General features: G+C 45.0%; 21 non-coding genes across 21 annotated transcripts; 15 read left to right on the forward strand and 6 right to left on the reverse strand.

Annotated features, from left to right (window-relative positions):
* Window positions 1–308: 308 nt before the first annotated feature.
* trnak-cuu lies at window positions 309–381 on the forward strand. The gene has a single exon. It is a non-coding gene; the product is annotated as a tRNA-Lys (tRNA).
* A 906-nt stretch (window positions 382–1,287) lies between these two features.
* trnak-cuu lies at window positions 1,288–1,360 on the forward strand. The gene has a single exon. It is a non-coding gene; the product is annotated as a tRNA-Lys (tRNA).
* Window positions 1,361–1,614: 254 nt separating this feature from the next.
* trnai-uau lies at window positions 1,615–1,708 on the reverse strand. The gene is made up of 2 exons: window positions 1,671–1,708; window positions 1,615–1,650 (listed from the first exon to the last, which is right to left on the reverse strand). It is a non-coding gene; the product is annotated as a tRNA-Ile (tRNA).
* Window positions 1,709–2,265: 557 nt separating this feature from the next.
* Window positions 2,266–2,338, forward strand: trnak-cuu. Its single transcript has one exon. It is a non-coding gene; the product is annotated as a tRNA-Lys (tRNA).
* A 905-nt stretch (window positions 2,339–3,243) lies between these two features.
* trnak-cuu lies at window positions 3,244–3,316 on the forward strand. Its single transcript has one exon. It is a non-coding gene; the product is annotated as a tRNA-Lys (tRNA).
* A 254-nt stretch (window positions 3,317–3,570) lies between these two features.
* Window positions 3,571–3,664, reverse strand: trnai-uau. Its single transcript has 2 exons — window positions 3,627–3,664; window positions 3,571–3,606 (listed from the first exon to the last, which is right to left on the reverse strand). It is a non-coding gene; the product is annotated as a tRNA-Ile (tRNA).
* Window positions 3,665–4,727: 1,063 nt separating this feature from the next.
* trnak-cuu lies at window positions 4,728–4,800 on the forward strand. Its single transcript has one exon. It is a non-coding gene; the product is annotated as a tRNA-Lys (tRNA).
* A 905-nt stretch (window positions 4,801–5,705) lies between these two features.
* On the forward strand, window positions 5,706–5,778 carry trnak-cuu. Its single transcript has one exon. It is a non-coding gene; the product is annotated as a tRNA-Lys (tRNA).
* Window positions 5,779–6,684: 906 nt separating this feature from the next.
* Window positions 6,685–6,757, forward strand: trnak-cuu. The gene has a single exon. It is a non-coding gene; the product is annotated as a tRNA-Lys (tRNA).
* A 254-nt stretch (window positions 6,758–7,011) lies between these two features.
* trnai-uau lies at window positions 7,012–7,105 on the reverse strand. Its single transcript has 2 exons — window positions 7,068–7,105; window positions 7,012–7,047 (listed from the first exon to the last, which is right to left on the reverse strand). It is a non-coding gene; the product is annotated as a tRNA-Ile (tRNA).
* Window positions 7,106–8,169: 1,064 nt separating this feature from the next.
* trnak-uuu lies at window positions 8,170–8,242 on the forward strand. Its single transcript has one exon. It is a non-coding gene; the product is annotated as a tRNA-Lys (tRNA).
* A 904-nt stretch (window positions 8,243–9,146) lies between these two features.
* trnak-cuu lies at window positions 9,147–9,219 on the forward strand. The gene has a single exon. It is a non-coding gene; the product is annotated as a tRNA-Lys (tRNA).
* Window positions 9,220–9,474: 255 nt separating this feature from the next.
* trnai-uau lies at window positions 9,475–9,568 on the reverse strand. Its single transcript has 2 exons — window positions 9,531–9,568; window positions 9,475–9,510 (listed from the first exon to the last, which is right to left on the reverse strand). It is a non-coding gene; the product is annotated as a tRNA-Ile (tRNA).
* A 557-nt stretch (window positions 9,569–10,125) lies between these two features.
* Window positions 10,126–10,198, forward strand: trnak-cuu. Its single transcript has one exon. It is a non-coding gene; the product is annotated as a tRNA-Lys (tRNA).
* Window positions 10,199–11,103: 905 nt separating this feature from the next.
* Window positions 11,104–11,176, forward strand: trnak-cuu. Its single transcript has one exon. It is a non-coding gene; the product is annotated as a tRNA-Lys (tRNA).
* Window positions 11,177–11,430: 254 nt separating this feature from the next.
* Window positions 11,431–11,524, reverse strand: trnai-uau. The gene is made up of 2 exons: window positions 11,487–11,524; window positions 11,431–11,466 (listed from the first exon to the last, which is right to left on the reverse strand). It is a non-coding gene; the product is annotated as a tRNA-Ile (tRNA).
* Window positions 11,525–11,609: 85 nt separating this feature from the next.
* trnak-cuu lies at window positions 11,610–11,682 on the forward strand. The gene has a single exon. It is a non-coding gene; the product is annotated as a tRNA-Lys (tRNA).
* Window positions 11,683–12,587: 905 nt separating this feature from the next.
* Window positions 12,588–12,660, forward strand: trnak-cuu. Its single transcript has one exon. It is a non-coding gene; the product is annotated as a tRNA-Lys (tRNA).
* Window positions 12,661–13,566: 906 nt separating this feature from the next.
* trnak-cuu lies at window positions 13,567–13,639 on the forward strand. The gene has a single exon. It is a non-coding gene; the product is annotated as a tRNA-Lys (tRNA).
* A 254-nt stretch (window positions 13,640–13,893) lies between these two features.
* On the reverse strand, window positions 13,894–13,987 carry trnai-uau. The gene is made up of 2 exons: window positions 13,950–13,987; window positions 13,894–13,929 (listed from the first exon to the last, which is right to left on the reverse strand). It is a non-coding gene; the product is annotated as a tRNA-Ile (tRNA).
* Window positions 13,988–15,050: 1,063 nt separating this feature from the next.
* Window positions 15,051–15,123, forward strand: trnak-cuu. The gene has a single exon. It is a non-coding gene; the product is annotated as a tRNA-Lys (tRNA).
* The last annotated feature ends 411 nt before the right edge of the window (window positions 15,124–15,534 follow it).

A 15,534-nucleotide genomic window follows, 5' to 3' on the forward strand; every position in this document is an offset into this window, starting at 1 on the left:
TGCCTGCACTCTGACCTGTTATCTCAATAACATACCAATTAATTATGAAACATCCTCCTAAGTGTATTGAATTAAAATGCTCCTTTTCTGGACAAGAAATAGACAGGGAGAGGGTTCAAGAGGAATACTTGCTCCTGGTGGATCTTGAACGCACAACCTTGTCATCTAATTGCTGTATACTGCTGTATAAGTACAACACGCTAACAGATTGCACCATAGGATCCATCAACAACACCTTCACTAATCACCATATTTTGCACAAACGGAGCTGTACGATATTCGGACCAAGTCAAAATGACTGATGAGGTACCTAGCTAGCTCAGTAGGTAGAGCATGAGACTCTTAATCTCAGGGTCGTGGGTTCGAGCCCCACGTTGGGTGATTTTTTTCTCTGCCGAAGTACAAACTCACTTTGCGAACAGCCAAACGCTTGGATTTTCGAGCAGGCTTGCCACCCTGTATTGCTGATGTGTCAGGCAAAGCTGGTAATGCAGAGGAATATGCATTTGAATCGTAGCTGTGCCTGCACTCTGACCTGTTATCTCTATGACATACCAATTACTTATGAAATAGATTGAATAAATGATCCTTTTCTGGACAAGAAATAGACAGTCAGAGGGTTCAAGAAAAGCAGTTGCTCCTGGTCAGGTACGAATTCACAACTTTGGCATTGCTTCACTGCATACTGCTGTATAAGTACCACGCGCAAACCAACTGCGCCGTAGGAGCTATGCAAAGCACTGTCACCGATCACCACAATTGACCTGCCTGGCAAGCTCAGGCGTTTGAGCATGAGCCTCTTAATCTCAGAATCGTAGGGTCGATACCACAAATGGGCTGATACTTGTCTGAGCCGAAGCACCAACTAAATTTGCAAACAGCCGTTCACATGGACTTTCGAGCAGACTTGCCACCCTGCATTGCTGACGTGTCTGGCATTGCTGGTGATAGAGAAGACTATGGATTTGAATCCTAGCTGTGCCTGCACTCTGACCTGTTATCTCAATAACATACCAATTAATTATGAAACATCCTCCTAAGTGTATTGAATTAAAATGCTCCTTTTCTGGACAAGAAATAGACAGGGAGAGGGTTCAAGAGGAATACTTGCTCCTGGTGGATCTTGAACGCACAACCTTGTCATCTAATTGCTGTATACTGCTGTATAAGTACAACACGCTAACAGATTGCACCATAGGATCCATCAACAACACCTTCACTAATCACCATATTTTGCACAAACGGAGCTGTACGATATTCGGACCAAGTCAAAATGACCGATGAGGTACCTAGCTAGCTCAGTCGGTAGAGCATGAGACTCTTAATCTCAGGGTCGTGGGTTCGAGCCCCACGTTGGGTGACTTTTTTCTCTGCCGAAGTACAAACTCACTTTGCGAACAGCCAAACGCTTGGATTTTCGAGCAGGCTTGCCACCCTGCATTGCTGATGTGTCAGGCAAAGCTGGTAATGCAGAGGAATATGCATTTGAATCGTAGCTGTGCCTGCACTCTGACCTGTTATCTCTATGACATACCAATTACTTATGAAATAGATTGAATAAATGATCATTTTCTGGACAAGAAATAGACAGTCAGAGGGTTCAAGAAAAGCACTTGCTCCTGGTGAGGCTCGAACTCACAACCTCGGCATTGCTTCACTGCATACTGCTGTATAAGTACCACGCGCTAACCGACTGCGCCACAGGAGCTACGCAAAGCACTGTCACTGATCACCACAATTGACCTGCCTGGCAAGCTCAGGCGTTTGAGCATGAGCCTCTTAATCTCAGAATCGTAGGGTCGATACCACAAATGGGCTGATACTTGTCTGAGCCAAGCACCAACTAAATTTGCAAACAGCCGTTCACATGGACTTGCGAGCAGACTTGCCACCCTGCATTGCTGACGTGTCTGGCATTGCTGGTGATAGAGAAGACTATGGATTTGAATCCTAGCTGTGCCTGCACTCTGACCTGTTATCTCAATAACATACCAATTAATTATGAAACATCCTCCTAAGTGTATTGAATTAAAATGCTCCTTTTCTGGACAAGAAATAGACAGGGAAAGGGTTCAAGAGGAATACTTGCTCCTGGTGGATCTTGAACGCACAACCTTGTCATCTAATTGCTGTATACTGCTGTATAAGTACAACACGCTAACAGATTGCACCATAGGATCCATCAACAACACCTTCACTAATCACCATATTTTGCACAAACGGAGCTGTACGATATTCGGACCAAGTCAAAATGACCGATGAGGTACCTAGCTAGCTCAGTCGGTAGAGCATGAGACTCTTAATCTCAGGGTCGTGGGTTAGAGCCCCACGTTGGGTGATTATTTTCTCTGCCGAAGTACCAACTCTCTTTGCGAACAGCCAAACGGTTGGATTTTTGAGCAGGCTTGCCACCCTGCATTGCTGATGTGTCAGGCAAAACTGGTAATGCAGAAGACTATGCATTTGAATCGTAGCTCTGCCTGCAATCTGACCTTTTATCTCAACGACATACCAATTACTTATGAAATAGATTAAATAAATGATCCTTTTCTGGACAAGAAATAGACAGTCAGAGGGTTCAAGAAAAGCAGTTGCTCCTGGTCAGGTACGAATTCACAACTTTGGCATTGCTTCACTGCATACTGCTGTATAAGTACCACGCGCTAACCGACTGCGCCACAGGACCTACGCAAAGCACTGTCACTGATCACCACAATTGACCTGCCTGGCAAGCTCAGGCGTTTGAGCATGAGCCTCTTAATCTCAGAATCGTAGGGTCGATACCACAAATGGGCTGATACTTGTCTGAGCCAAGCACCAACTAAATTTGCAAACAGCCGTTCACATGGACTTTCGAGCAGACTTGCCACCCTGCATTGCTGACGTGTCTGGCATTGCTGGTGATAGAGAAGACTATGGATTTGAATCCTAGCTGTGCCTGCACTCTGACCTGTTATCTCAATAACATACCAATTAATTATGAAACATCCTCCTAAGTGTATTGAATTAAAATGCTCCTTTTCTGGACAAGAAATAGACAGGGAGAGGGTTCAAGAGGAATACTTGCTCCTGGTGGATCTTGAACGCACAACCTTGTCATCTAATTGCTGTATACTGCTGTATAAGTACAACACGCTAACAGATTGCACCATAGGATCCATCAACAACACCTTCACTAATCACCATATTTTGCACAAACGGAGCTGTACGATATTCGGACCAAGTCAAAATGACCGATGAGGTACCTAGCTAGCTCAGTCGGTAGAGCATGAGACTCTTAATCTCAGGGTCGTGGGTTCGAGCCCCACGTTGGTTGATTATTTTCTCTGCCGAAGTACCAACTCTCTTTGCGAACAGCCAAACGGTTGGATTTTTGAGCAGGCTTGCCACCCTGCATTGCTGATGTGTCAGGCAAAGCTGGTAATGCAGAGGAATATGCATTTGAATCGTAGCTGTGCCTGCACTCTGACCTGTTATCTCTATGACATACCAATTACTTATGAAATAGATTGAATAAATGATCCTTTTCTGGACAAGAAATAGACAGTCAGAGGGTTCAAGAAAAGCACTTGCTCCTGGTGAGGCTCGAACTCACAGCCTCGGCATTGCTTCACTGCATACTGCTGTATAAGTACCACGCGCTAACCGACTGCGCCACAGGAGCTACGCAAAGCACTGTCACTGATCACCATATTTTGCACAAACGTAGCTGTACGATATTCGGACCAAGTTAAAATTACCGTTGAGGTGCCTAGCTAGCTCAGTCGGAAGAGCACGAGACTCTTAATCTCAGGGTCGTGGGTTAGAGCCCCACGTTGGGTGATTATTTTCTCTGCCGAAGTACCAACTCTCTTTGCGAACAGCCAAACGGTTGGATTTTTGAGCAGGCTTGCCACCCTGCATTGCTGATGTGTCAGGCAAAACTGGTAATGCAGAAGACTATGCATTTGAATCGTAGCTCTGCCTGCAATCTGACCTTTTATCTCAACGACATACCAATTACTTATGAAATAGATTAAATAAATGATCCTTTTCTGGACAAGAAATAGACAGTCAGAGGGTTCAAGAAAAGCAGTTGCTCCTGGTCAGGTACGAATTCACAACTTTGGCATTGCTTCACTGCATACTGCTGTATAAGTACCACGTGCAAACCAACTGCGCCGTAGGAGCTATGCAAAGCACTGTCACTGATCACCACAATTGACCTGCCTGGCAAGCTCAGGCGTTTGAGCATGAGCCTCTTAATCTCAGAATCGTAGGGTCGATACCACAAATGGGCTGATACTTGTCTGAGCCAAGCACCAACTAAATTTGCAAACAGCCGTTCACACGGACTTTCGAGCAGACTTGCCACCCTGCATTGCTGACGTGTCTGGCATTGCTGGTGATAGAGAAGACTATGGATTTGAATCCTAGCTGTGCCTGCACTCTGACCTGTTATCTCAATAACATACCAATTAATTATGAAACATCCTCCTAAGTGTATTGAATTAAAATGCTCCTTTTCTGGACAAGAAATAGACAGGGAGAGGGTTCAAGAGGAATACTTGCTCCTGGTGGATCTTGAACGCACAACCTTGTCATCTAATTGCTGTATACTGCTGTATAAGTACAACACGCTAACAGATTGCACCATAGGATCCATCAACAACACCTTCACTAATCACCATATTTTGCACAAACGGAGCTGTACGATATTCGGACCAAGTCAAAATGACCGATGAGGTACCTAGCTAGCTCAGTCGGTAGAGCATGAGACTCTTAATCTCAGGGTCGTGGGTTCGAGCCCCACGTTGGGTGATTTTTTTCTCTGCCGAAGTACAAACTCACTTTGCGAACAGCCAAACGCTTGGATTTTCGAGCAGGCTTGCCACCCTGTATTGCTGATGTGTCAGCCAAAGCTGGTAATGCAGAGGAATATGCATTTGAATCGTAGCTCTGCCTGCAATCTGACCTTTTATCTCAACGACATACCAATTACTTATGAAATAGATTAAATAAATGATCCTTTTCTGGACAAGAAATAGACAGTCAGAGGGTTCAAGAAAAGCAGTTGCTCCTGGTCAGGTACGAATTCACAACTTTGGCATTGCTTCACTGCATACTGCTGTATAGGTACCACGTGCAAACCAACTGCGCCGTAGGAGCTATGCAAAGCACTGTCACTGATCACCACAATTGACCTGCCTGGCAAGCTCAGGCGTTTGAGCATGAGCCTCTTAATCTCAGAATCGTAGGGTCGATACCACAAATGGGCTGATACTTGTCTGAGCCTAGCACCAACTAAATTTGCAAACAGCCGTTCACATGGACTTTCGAGCAGACTTGCCACCCTGCATTGCTGACGTGTCTGGCATTGCTGGTGATAGAGAAGACTATGGATTTGAATCCTAGCTGTGCCTGCACTCTGACCTGTTATCTCAATAACATACCAATTAATTATGAAACATCCTCCTAAGTGTATTGAATTAAAATGCTCCTTTTCTGGACAAGAAATAGACAGGGAGAGGGTTCAAGAGGAATACTTGCTCCTGGTGGATCTTGAACGCACAACCTTGTCATCTAATTGCTGTATACTGCTGTATAAGTACAACACGCTAACAGATTGCACCATAGGATCCATCAACAACACCTTCACTAATCACCATATTTTGCACAAACGGAGCTGTACGATATTCGGACCAAGTCAAAATGACCGATGAGGTACCTAGCTAGCTCAGTCGGTAGAGCATGAGACTCTTAATCTCAGGGTCGTGGGTTCGAGCCCCACGTTGGGTGATTTTTTCCTCTGCCGAAGTACCAACTCACTTTGCGAACAGCCAAACGCTTGGATTTTCGAGCAGGCTTGCCAACCTGCATTGCTGATGTGTCAGGCAAAGCTGGTAATGCAGAGGAATATGCATTTGAATCGTAGCTGTGCCTGCACTCTGACCTGTTATCTCAACGACATACCAATTACTTATGAAATAGATTAAATAAATGATCCTTTTCTGGACAAGAAATAGACAGTCAGAGGGTTCAAGAAAAGCAGTTGCTCCTGGTCAGGTACAAATTCACAACTTTGGCATTGCTTCACTGCATACTGCTGTATAAGTACCACGTGCAAACCAACTGCGCCGTAGGAGCTATGCAAAGCACTGTCACTGATCACCACAATTGACCTGCCTGGCAAGCTCAGGCGTTTGAGCATGAGCCTCTTAATCTCAGAATCGTAGGGTCGATACCACAAATGGGCTGATACTTGTCTGAGCCGAAGCACCAACTAAATTTGCAAACAGCCGTTCACATGGACTTTCGAGCAGACTTGCCACCCTGCATTGCTGACGTGTCTGGCATTGCTGGTGATAGAGAAGACTATGGATTTGAATCCTAGCTGTGCCTGCACTCTGACCTGTTATCTCAATAACATACCAATTAATTATGAAACATCCTCCTAAGTGTATTGAATTAAAATGCTCCTTTTCTGGACAAGAAATAGACAGGGAGAGGGTTCAAGAGGAATACTTGCTCCTGGTGGATCTTGAACGCACAACCTTGTCATCTAATTGCTGTATACTGCTGTATAAGTACAACACGCCAACAGATTGCACCATAGGATCCATCAACAACACCTTCACTAATCACCATATTTTGCACAAACGGAGCTGTACGATATTCGGACCAAGTCAAAATGACTGATGAGGTACCTAGCTAGCTCAGTCGGTAGAGCATGAGACTCTTAATCTCAGGGTCGTGGGTTCGAGCCCCACGTTGGGTGATTTTTTTCTCTGCCGAAGTACAAACTCACTTTGCGAACAGCCAAACGCTTGGATTTTCGAGCAGGCTTGCCACCCTGCATTGCTGATGTGTCAGGCATAACTGGTAATGCAGAAGACTATGCATTTGAATCGTAGCTCTGCCTGCACTCTGACCTTTTATCTCAACGACATACCAATTACTTATGAAATAGATTAAATAAATGATCCTTTTCTGGACAAGAAATAGACAGTCAGAGGGTTCAAGAAAAGCACTTGCTCCTGGTGAGGCTCGAACTCACAACCTCGGCATTGCTTCACTGCATACTGCTGTATAAGTACCACGCGCTAACCGACTGCGCCACAGGAGCTACGCAAAGCACTGTCACTGATCACCATATTTTGCACAAACGGAGCTGTATGGTATTCGGACCAAGTTAAAATTACCGTTGAGGTGCCTAGCTAGCTCAGTCGGAAGAGCACGAGACTCTTAATCTCAGGGTCGTGGGTTAGAGCCCCACGTTGGGTGATTATTTTCTCTGCCGAAGTACCAACTCTCTTTGCGAACAGCCAAACGGTTGGATTTTTGAGCAGGCTTGCCACCCTGCATTGCTGATGTGTCAGGCAAAACTGGTAATGCAGAAGACTATGCATTTGAATCGTAGCTCTGCCTGCATTCTGACCTTTTATCTCAATGACATACCAATTACTTATGAAATAGATTAAATAAATGATCCTTTTCTGGACATGAAATAGACAGTTAGAGGGTTCAAGAAAAGCAGTTGCTCCTGGTCAGGTACGAATTCACAACTTTGGCATTGCTTCACTGCATACTGCTGTATAAGTACCACGTGCAAACCAACTGCGCCGTAGGAGCTATGCAAAGCACTGTCACTGATCACCACAATTGACCTGCCTGGCAAGCTCAGGCGTTTGAGCATGAGCCTCTTAATCTCAGAATCGTAGGGTCGATACCACAAATGGGCTGATACTTGTCTGAGCCGAAGCACCAACTAAATTTGCAAACAGCCGTTCACATGGACTTTCGAGCAGACTTGCCACCCTGCATTGCTGACGTGTCTGGCATTGCTGGTGATAGAGAAGACTATGGATTTGAATCCTAGCTGTGCCTGCACTCTGACCTGTTATCTCAATAACATACCAATTAATTATGAAACATCCTCCTAAGTGTATTGAATTAAAATGCTCCTTTTCTGGACAAGAAATAGACAGGGAGAGGGTTCAAGAGGAATACTTGCTCCTGGTGGATCTTGAACGCACAACCTTGTCATCTAATTGCTGTATACTGCTGTATAAGTACAACACGCCAACAGATTGCACCATAGGATCCATCAACAACACCTTCACTAATCACCATATTTTGCACAAACGGAGCTGTACGATATTCGGACCAAGTCAAAATGACTGATGAGGTACCTAGCTAGCTCAGTCGGTAGAGCATGAGACTTTTAATCTCAGGGTCGTGGGTTCGAGCCCCACGTTGGGTGATTTTTTTTCTCTGCCGAAGTACAAACTCACTTTGCGAACAGCCAAACGCTTGGATTTTCGAGCAGGCTTGCCACCCTGCATTGCTGATGTGTCAGGCAAAGCTGGTAATGCAGAGGAATATGCATTTGAATCGTAGCTGTGCCTGCACTCTGACCTGTTATCTCTATGACATACCAATTACTTATGAAATAGATTGAATAAATTATCCTTTTCTGGACAAGAAATAGACAGTCAGAGGGTTCAAGAAAAGCAGTTGCTCCTGGTCAGGTACGAATTCACAACTTTGGCATTGCTTCACTGCATACTGCTTTATAAGTACCACGCGCACCAACTGCGCCGTAGGAGCTATGCAAAGCACTGTCACTGATCACCACAATTGACCTGCCTGGCAAGCTCAGGCGTTTGAGCATGAGCCTCTTAATCTCAGAATCGTAGGGTCGATACCACAAATGGGCTGATACTTGTCTGAGCCTAGCACCAACTAAATTTGCAAACAGCCGTTCACATGGACTTTCGAGCAGACTTGCCACCCTGCATTGCTGACGTGTCTGGCATTGCTGGTGATAGAGAAGACTATGGATTTGAATCATAGCTGTGCCTGCACTCTGACCTGTTATCTCAATAACATACCAATTAATTATGAAACATCCTCCTAAGTGTATTGAATTAAAATGCTCCTTTTCTGGACAAGAAATAGACAGGGAGAGGGTTCAAGAGGAATACTTGCTCCTGGTGGATCTTGAACGCACAACCTTGTCATCTAATTGCTGTATACTGCTGTATAAGTACAACACGCTAACAGATTGCACCATAGGATCCATCAACAACACCTTCACTAATCACCATATTTTGCACAAACGGAGCTGTACGATATTCGGACCAAGTCAAAATGACCGATGAGGTACCTAGCTAGCTCAGTCGGTAGAGCATGAGACTCTTAATCTCAGGGTCGTGGGTTCGAGCCCCACGTTGGGTGATTTTTTTTCTCTGCCGAAGTACAAACTCACTTTGCGAACAGCCAAACGCTTGGATTTTCGAGCAGGCTTGCCACCCTGCATTGCTGATGTGTCAGGCAAAGCTGGTAATGCAGAGGAATATGCATTTGAATCGTAGCTGTGCCTGCACTCTGACCTGTTATCTCTATCACATACCAATTACTTATGAAATAGATTGAATAAATGATCATTTTCTGGACAAGAAATAGACAGTCAGAGGGTTCAAGAAAAGCACTTGCTCCTGGTGAGGCTCGAACTCACAACCTCGGCATTGCTTCACTGCATACTGCTGTATAAGTACCACGCGCTAACCGACTGCGCCACAGGAGCTACGCAAAGCACTGTCACTGATCACCACAATTGACCTGCCTGGCAAGCTCAGGCGTTTGAGCATGAGCCTCTTAATCTCAGAATCGTAGGGTCGATACCACAAATGGGCTGATACTTGTCTGAGCCAAGCACCAACTAAATTTGCAAACAGCCGTTCACACGGACTTTCGAGCAGACTTGCCACCCTGCATTGCTGACGTGTCTGGCATTGCTGGTGATAGAGAAGACTATGGATTTGAATCCTAGCTGTGCCTGCACTCTGACCTGTTATCTCAATAACATACCAATTAATTATGAAACATCCTCCTAAGTGTATTGAATTAAAATGCTCCTTTTCTGGACAAGAAATAGACAGGGAGAGGGTTCAAGAGGAATACTTGCTCCTGGTGGATCTTGAACGCACAACCTTGTCATCTAATTGCTGTATACTGCTGTATAAGTACAACACGCTAACAGATTGCACCATAGGATCCATCAACAACACCTTCACTAATCACCATATTTTGCACAAACGGAGCTGTACGATATTCGGACCAAGTCAAAATGACCGATGAGGTACCTAGCTAGCTCAGTCGGTAGAGCATGAGACTCTTAATCTCAGGGTCGTGGGTTAGAGCCCCACGTTGGGTGATTATCTTCTCTGCCGAAGTACCAACTCTCTTTGCGAACAGCCAAACGGTTGGATTTTTGAGCAGGCTTGCCACCCTGCATTGCTGATGTGTCAGGCAAAACTGGTAATGCAGAAGACTATGCATTTGAATCGTAGCTCTGCCTGCAATCTGACCTTTTATCTCAACGACATACCAATTACTTATGAAATAGATTAAATAAATGATCCTTTTCTGGACAAGAAATAGACAGTCAGAGGGTTCAAGAAAAGCAGTTGCTCCTGGTCAGGTACGAATTCACAACTTTGGCATTGCTTCACTGCATACTGCTGTATAAGTACCACGCGCTAACCGACTGCGCCACAGGACCTACGCAAAGCACTGTCACTGATCACCACAATTGACCTGCCTGGCAAGCTCAGGCGTTTGAGCATGAGCCTCTTAATCTCAGAATCGTAGGGTCGATACCACAAATGGGCTGATACTTGTCTGAGCCAAGCACCAACTAAATTTGCAAACAGCCGTTCACATGGACTTTCGAGCAGACTTGCCACCCTGCATTGCTGACGTGTCTGGCATTGCTGGTGATAGAGAAGACTATGGATTTGAATCCTAGCTGTGCCTGCACTCTGACCTGTTATCTCAATAACATACCAATTAATTATGAAACATCCTCCTAAGTGTATTGAATTAAAATGCTCCTTTTCTGGACAAGAAATAGACAGGGAGAGGGTTCAAGAGGAATACTTGCTCCTGGTGGATCTTGAACGCACAACCTTGTCATCTAATTGCTGTATACTGCTGTATAAGTACAACACGCTAACAGATTGCACCATAGGATCCATCAACAACACCTTCACTAATCACCATATTTTGCACAAACGGAGCTGTACGATATTCGGACCAAGTCAAAATGACCGATGAGGTACCTAGCTAGCTCAGTCGGTAGAGCATGAGACTCTTAATCTCAGGGTCGTGGGTTCGAGCCCCACGTTGGGTGCTTTTTTTCTCGGCCGAAGTACAAACTCACTTTGCGAACAGCCAAACGCTTGGATTTTCGAGCAGGCTTGCCACCCTGCATTGCTGATGTGTCAGGCAAAGCTGGTAATGCAGAGGAATATGCATTTGAATCGTAGCTGTGCCTGCACTCTGACCTGTTATCTCTATGACATACCAATTACTTATGAAATAGATTGAATAAATGATCCTTTTCTGGACAAGAAATAGACAGTCAGAGGGTTCAAGAAAAGCACTTGCTCCTGGTGAGGCTCGAACTCACAACCTCGGCATTGCTTCACTGCATACTGCTGTATAAGTACCACGCGCTAACCGACTGCGCCACAGGAGCTACGCAAAGCACTGTCACTGATCACCATATTTTGCACAAACGTAGCTGTACGATATTCGGACCAAGTTAAAATTACCGTTGAGGTGCCTAGCTAGCTCAGTCGGAAGAGCACGAGACTCTTAATCTCAGGGTCGTGGGTTCGAGCCCCACGTTGGGTGATTTTTTCCTCTGCCGAAGTACAAACTCACTTTGCGAACAGCCAAACGCTTGGATTTTTGAGCAGGCTTGCCACCCTGCATTGCTGATGTGTCAGGCAAAACTGGTAATGCAGAAGACTATGCATTTGAATCGTAGCTCTGCCTGCAATCTGACCTTTTATCTCAACGACATACCAATTACTTATGAAATAGATTAAATAAATGATCCTTTTCTGGACAAGAAATAGACAGTCAGAGGGTTCAAGAAAAGCAGTTGCTCCTGGTCAGGTACGAATTCACAACTTTGGCATTGCTTCACTGCATACTGCTGTATAAGTACCACGTGCAAACCAACTGCGCCGTAGGAGCTATGCAAAGCACTGTCACTGATCACCACAATTGACCTGCCTGGCAAGCTCAGGCGTTTGAGCATGAGCCTCTTAATCTCAGAATCGTAGGGTCGATACCACAAATGGGCTGATACTTGTCTGAGCCAAGCACCAACTAAATTTGCAAACAGCCGTTCACACGGACTTTCGAGCAGACTTGCCACCCTGCATTGCTGACGTGTCTGGCATTGCTGGTGATAGAGAAGACTATGGATTTGAATCCTAGCTGTGCCTGCACTCTGACCTGTTATCTCAATAACATACCAATTAATTATGAAACATCCTCCTAAGTGTATTGAATTAAAATGCTCCTTTTCTGGACAAGAAATAGACAGGGAGAGGGTTCAAGAGGAATACTTGCTCCTGGTGGATCTTGAACGCACAACCTTGTCATCTAATTGCTGTATACTGCTGTATAAGTACAACACGCTAACAGATTGCACCATAGGATCCATCAACAACACCTTCACTAATCACCATATTTTGCACAAACGGAGCTGTACGATATTCGGACCAAGTCAAAATGACCGATGAGGTACCTAGCTAGCTCAGTCGGTAGAGCATGAGACTCTTAATCTCAGGGTCGTGGGTTCGAGCCCCACGTTGGGTGATTTTTTTCTCTGCCGAAGTACAAACTCACTTTGCGAACAGCCAAACGCTTGGATTTTCGAGCAGGCTTGCCACCCTGTATTGCTGATGTGTCAGCCAAAGCTGGTAATGCAGAGGAATATGCATTTGAATCGTAGCTCTGCCTGCAATCTGACCTTTTATCTCAACGACATACCAATTACTTATGAAATAGATTAAATAAATGATCCTTTTCTGGACAAGAAATAGACAGTCAGAGGGTTCAAGAAAAGCAGTTGCTCCTGGTCAGGTACGAATTCACAACTTTGGCATTGCTTCACTGCATACTGCTGTATAAGTACCACGTGCAAACCAACTGCGCCGTAGGAGCTATGCAAAGCACTGTCACTGATCACCACAATTGACCTGCCTGGCAAGCTCAGGCGTTTGAGCATGAGCCTCTTAATCTCAGAATCGTAGGGTCGATACCACAAATGGGCTGATACTTGTCTGAGCCGAAGCACCAACTAAATTTGCAAACAGCCGTTCACATGGACTTTCGAGCAGACTTGCCACCCTGCATTGCTGACGTGTCTGGCATTGCTGGTGATAGAGAAGACTATGGATTTGAATCCTAGCTGTGCCTGCACTCTGACCTGTTATCTCAATAACATACCAATTAATTATGAAACATCCTCCTAAGTGTATTGAATTAAAATGCTCCTTTTCTGGACAAGAAATAGACAGGGAGAGGGTTCAAGAGGAATACTTGCTCCTGGTGGATCTTGAACGCACAACCTTGTCATCTAATTGCTGTATACTGCTGTATAAGTACAACACGCTAACAGATTGCACCATAGGATCCATCAACAACACCTTCACTAATCACCATATTTTGCACAAACGGAGCTGTACGATATTCGGACCAAGTCAAAATGACCGATGAGGTACCTAGCTAGCTCAGTCGGTAGAGCATGAGACTCTTAATCTCAGGGTCGTGGGTTAGAGCCCCACGTTGGGTGATTATTTTCTCTGCCGAAGTACCAACTCTCTTTGCGAACAGCCAAACGGTTGGATTTTTGAGCAGGCTTGCCACCCTGCATTGCTGATGTGTCAGGCAAAACTGGTAATGCAGAGGAATATGCATTTGAATCGTAGCTGTGCCTGCACTCTGACCTGTTATCTCTATGACATACCAATTACTTATGAAATAGATTGAATAAATGATCCTTTTCTGGACAAGAAATAGACAGTCAGAGGGTTCAAGAAAAGCACTTGCTCCTGGTGAGGCTCGAACTCACAACCTCGGCATTGCTTCACTGCATACTGCTGTATAAGTACCACGCGCTAACCGACTGCGCCACAGGAGCTACGCAAAGCACTGTCACTGATCACCATATTTTGCACAAACGTAGCTGTACGATATTCGGACCAAGTTAAAATTACCGTTGAGGTGCCTAGCTAGCTCAGTCGGAAGAGCACGAGACTGTTAATCTCAGGGTCGTGGTTTAGAGCCCCACGTTGGGTGATTATTTTCTCTGCCGAAGTACCAACTCTCTTTGCGAACAGCCAAACGGTTGGATTTTTGAGCAGGCTTGCCACCCTGCATTGCTGATGTGTCAGGCAAAACTGGTAATGCAGAAGACTATGCATTTGAATCGTAGCTCTGCCTGCAATCTGACCTTTTATCTCAACGACATACCAATTACTTATGAAATAGATTAAATAAATGATCCTTTTCTGGACAAGAAATAGACAGTCAGAGGGTTCAAGAAAAGCAGTTGCTCCTGGTCAGGTACGAATTCACAACTTTGGCATTGCTTCACTGCATACTGCTGTATAAGTACCACATGCAAACCAACTGCGCCGTAGGAGCTATGCAAAGCACTGTCACTGATCACCACAATTGACCTGCCTGGCAAGCTCAGGCGTTTGAGCATGAGCCTCTTAATCTCAGAATCGTAGGGTCGATACCACAAATGGGCTGATACTTGTCTGAGCCAAGCACCAACTAAATTTGCAAACAGCCGTTCACACGGACTTTCGAGCAGACTTGCCACCCTGCATTGCTGACGTGTCTGGCATTGCTGGTGATAGAGAAGACTATGGATTTGAATCCTAGCTGTGCCTGCACTCTGACCTGTTATCTCAATAACATACCAATTAATTATGAAACATCCTCCTAAGTGTATTGAATTAAAATGCTCCTTTTCTGGACAAGAAATAGACAGGGAGAGGGTTCAAGAGGAATACTTGCTCCTGGTGGATCTTGAACGCACAACCTTGTCATCTAATTGCTGTATACTGCTGTATAAGTACAACACGCTAACAGATTGCACCATAGGATCCATCAACAACACCTTCACTAATCACCATATTTTGCACAAACGGAGCTGTACGATATTCGGACCAAGTCAAAATGACCGATGAGGTACCTAGCTAGCTCAGTCGGTAGAGCATGAGACTCTTAATCTCAGGGTCGTGGGTTCGAGCCCCACGTTGGGTGATTTTTTTCTCTGCCGAAGTACAAACTCACTTTGCGAACAGCCAAACGCTTGGATTTTCGAGCAGGCTTGCCACCCTGTATTGCTGATGTGTCAGGCAAAGCTGGTAATGCAGAGGAATATGCATTTGAATCGTAGCTGTGCCTGCACTCTGACCTGTTATCTCTATGACATACCAATTACTTATGAAATAGATTGAATAAATGATCCTTTTCTGGGCAAGAAATAGACAGTCAGAGGGTTCAAGAAAAGCACTTGTGAGGCTCGAACTCACAACCTCGGCATTGCTTCACTGCATACTGCTGTATAAGTACCACGCGCTAACCGACTGCGCCACAGGAGCTACGCAAAGCACTGTCACTGATCACCATATTTTGCACAAACGGAGCTGTACGATATTCGGACCAAGTTAA

This window comes from Oncorhynchus mykiss, chromosome 17, assembly GCF_013265735.2.
Source record: "Oncorhynchus mykiss isolate Arlee chromosome 17, USDA_OmykA_1.1, whole genome shotgun sequence".
NCBI classification, from domain to species: domain Eukaryota; kingdom Metazoa; phylum Chordata; class Actinopteri; order Salmoniformes; family Salmonidae; genus Oncorhynchus; species Oncorhynchus mykiss.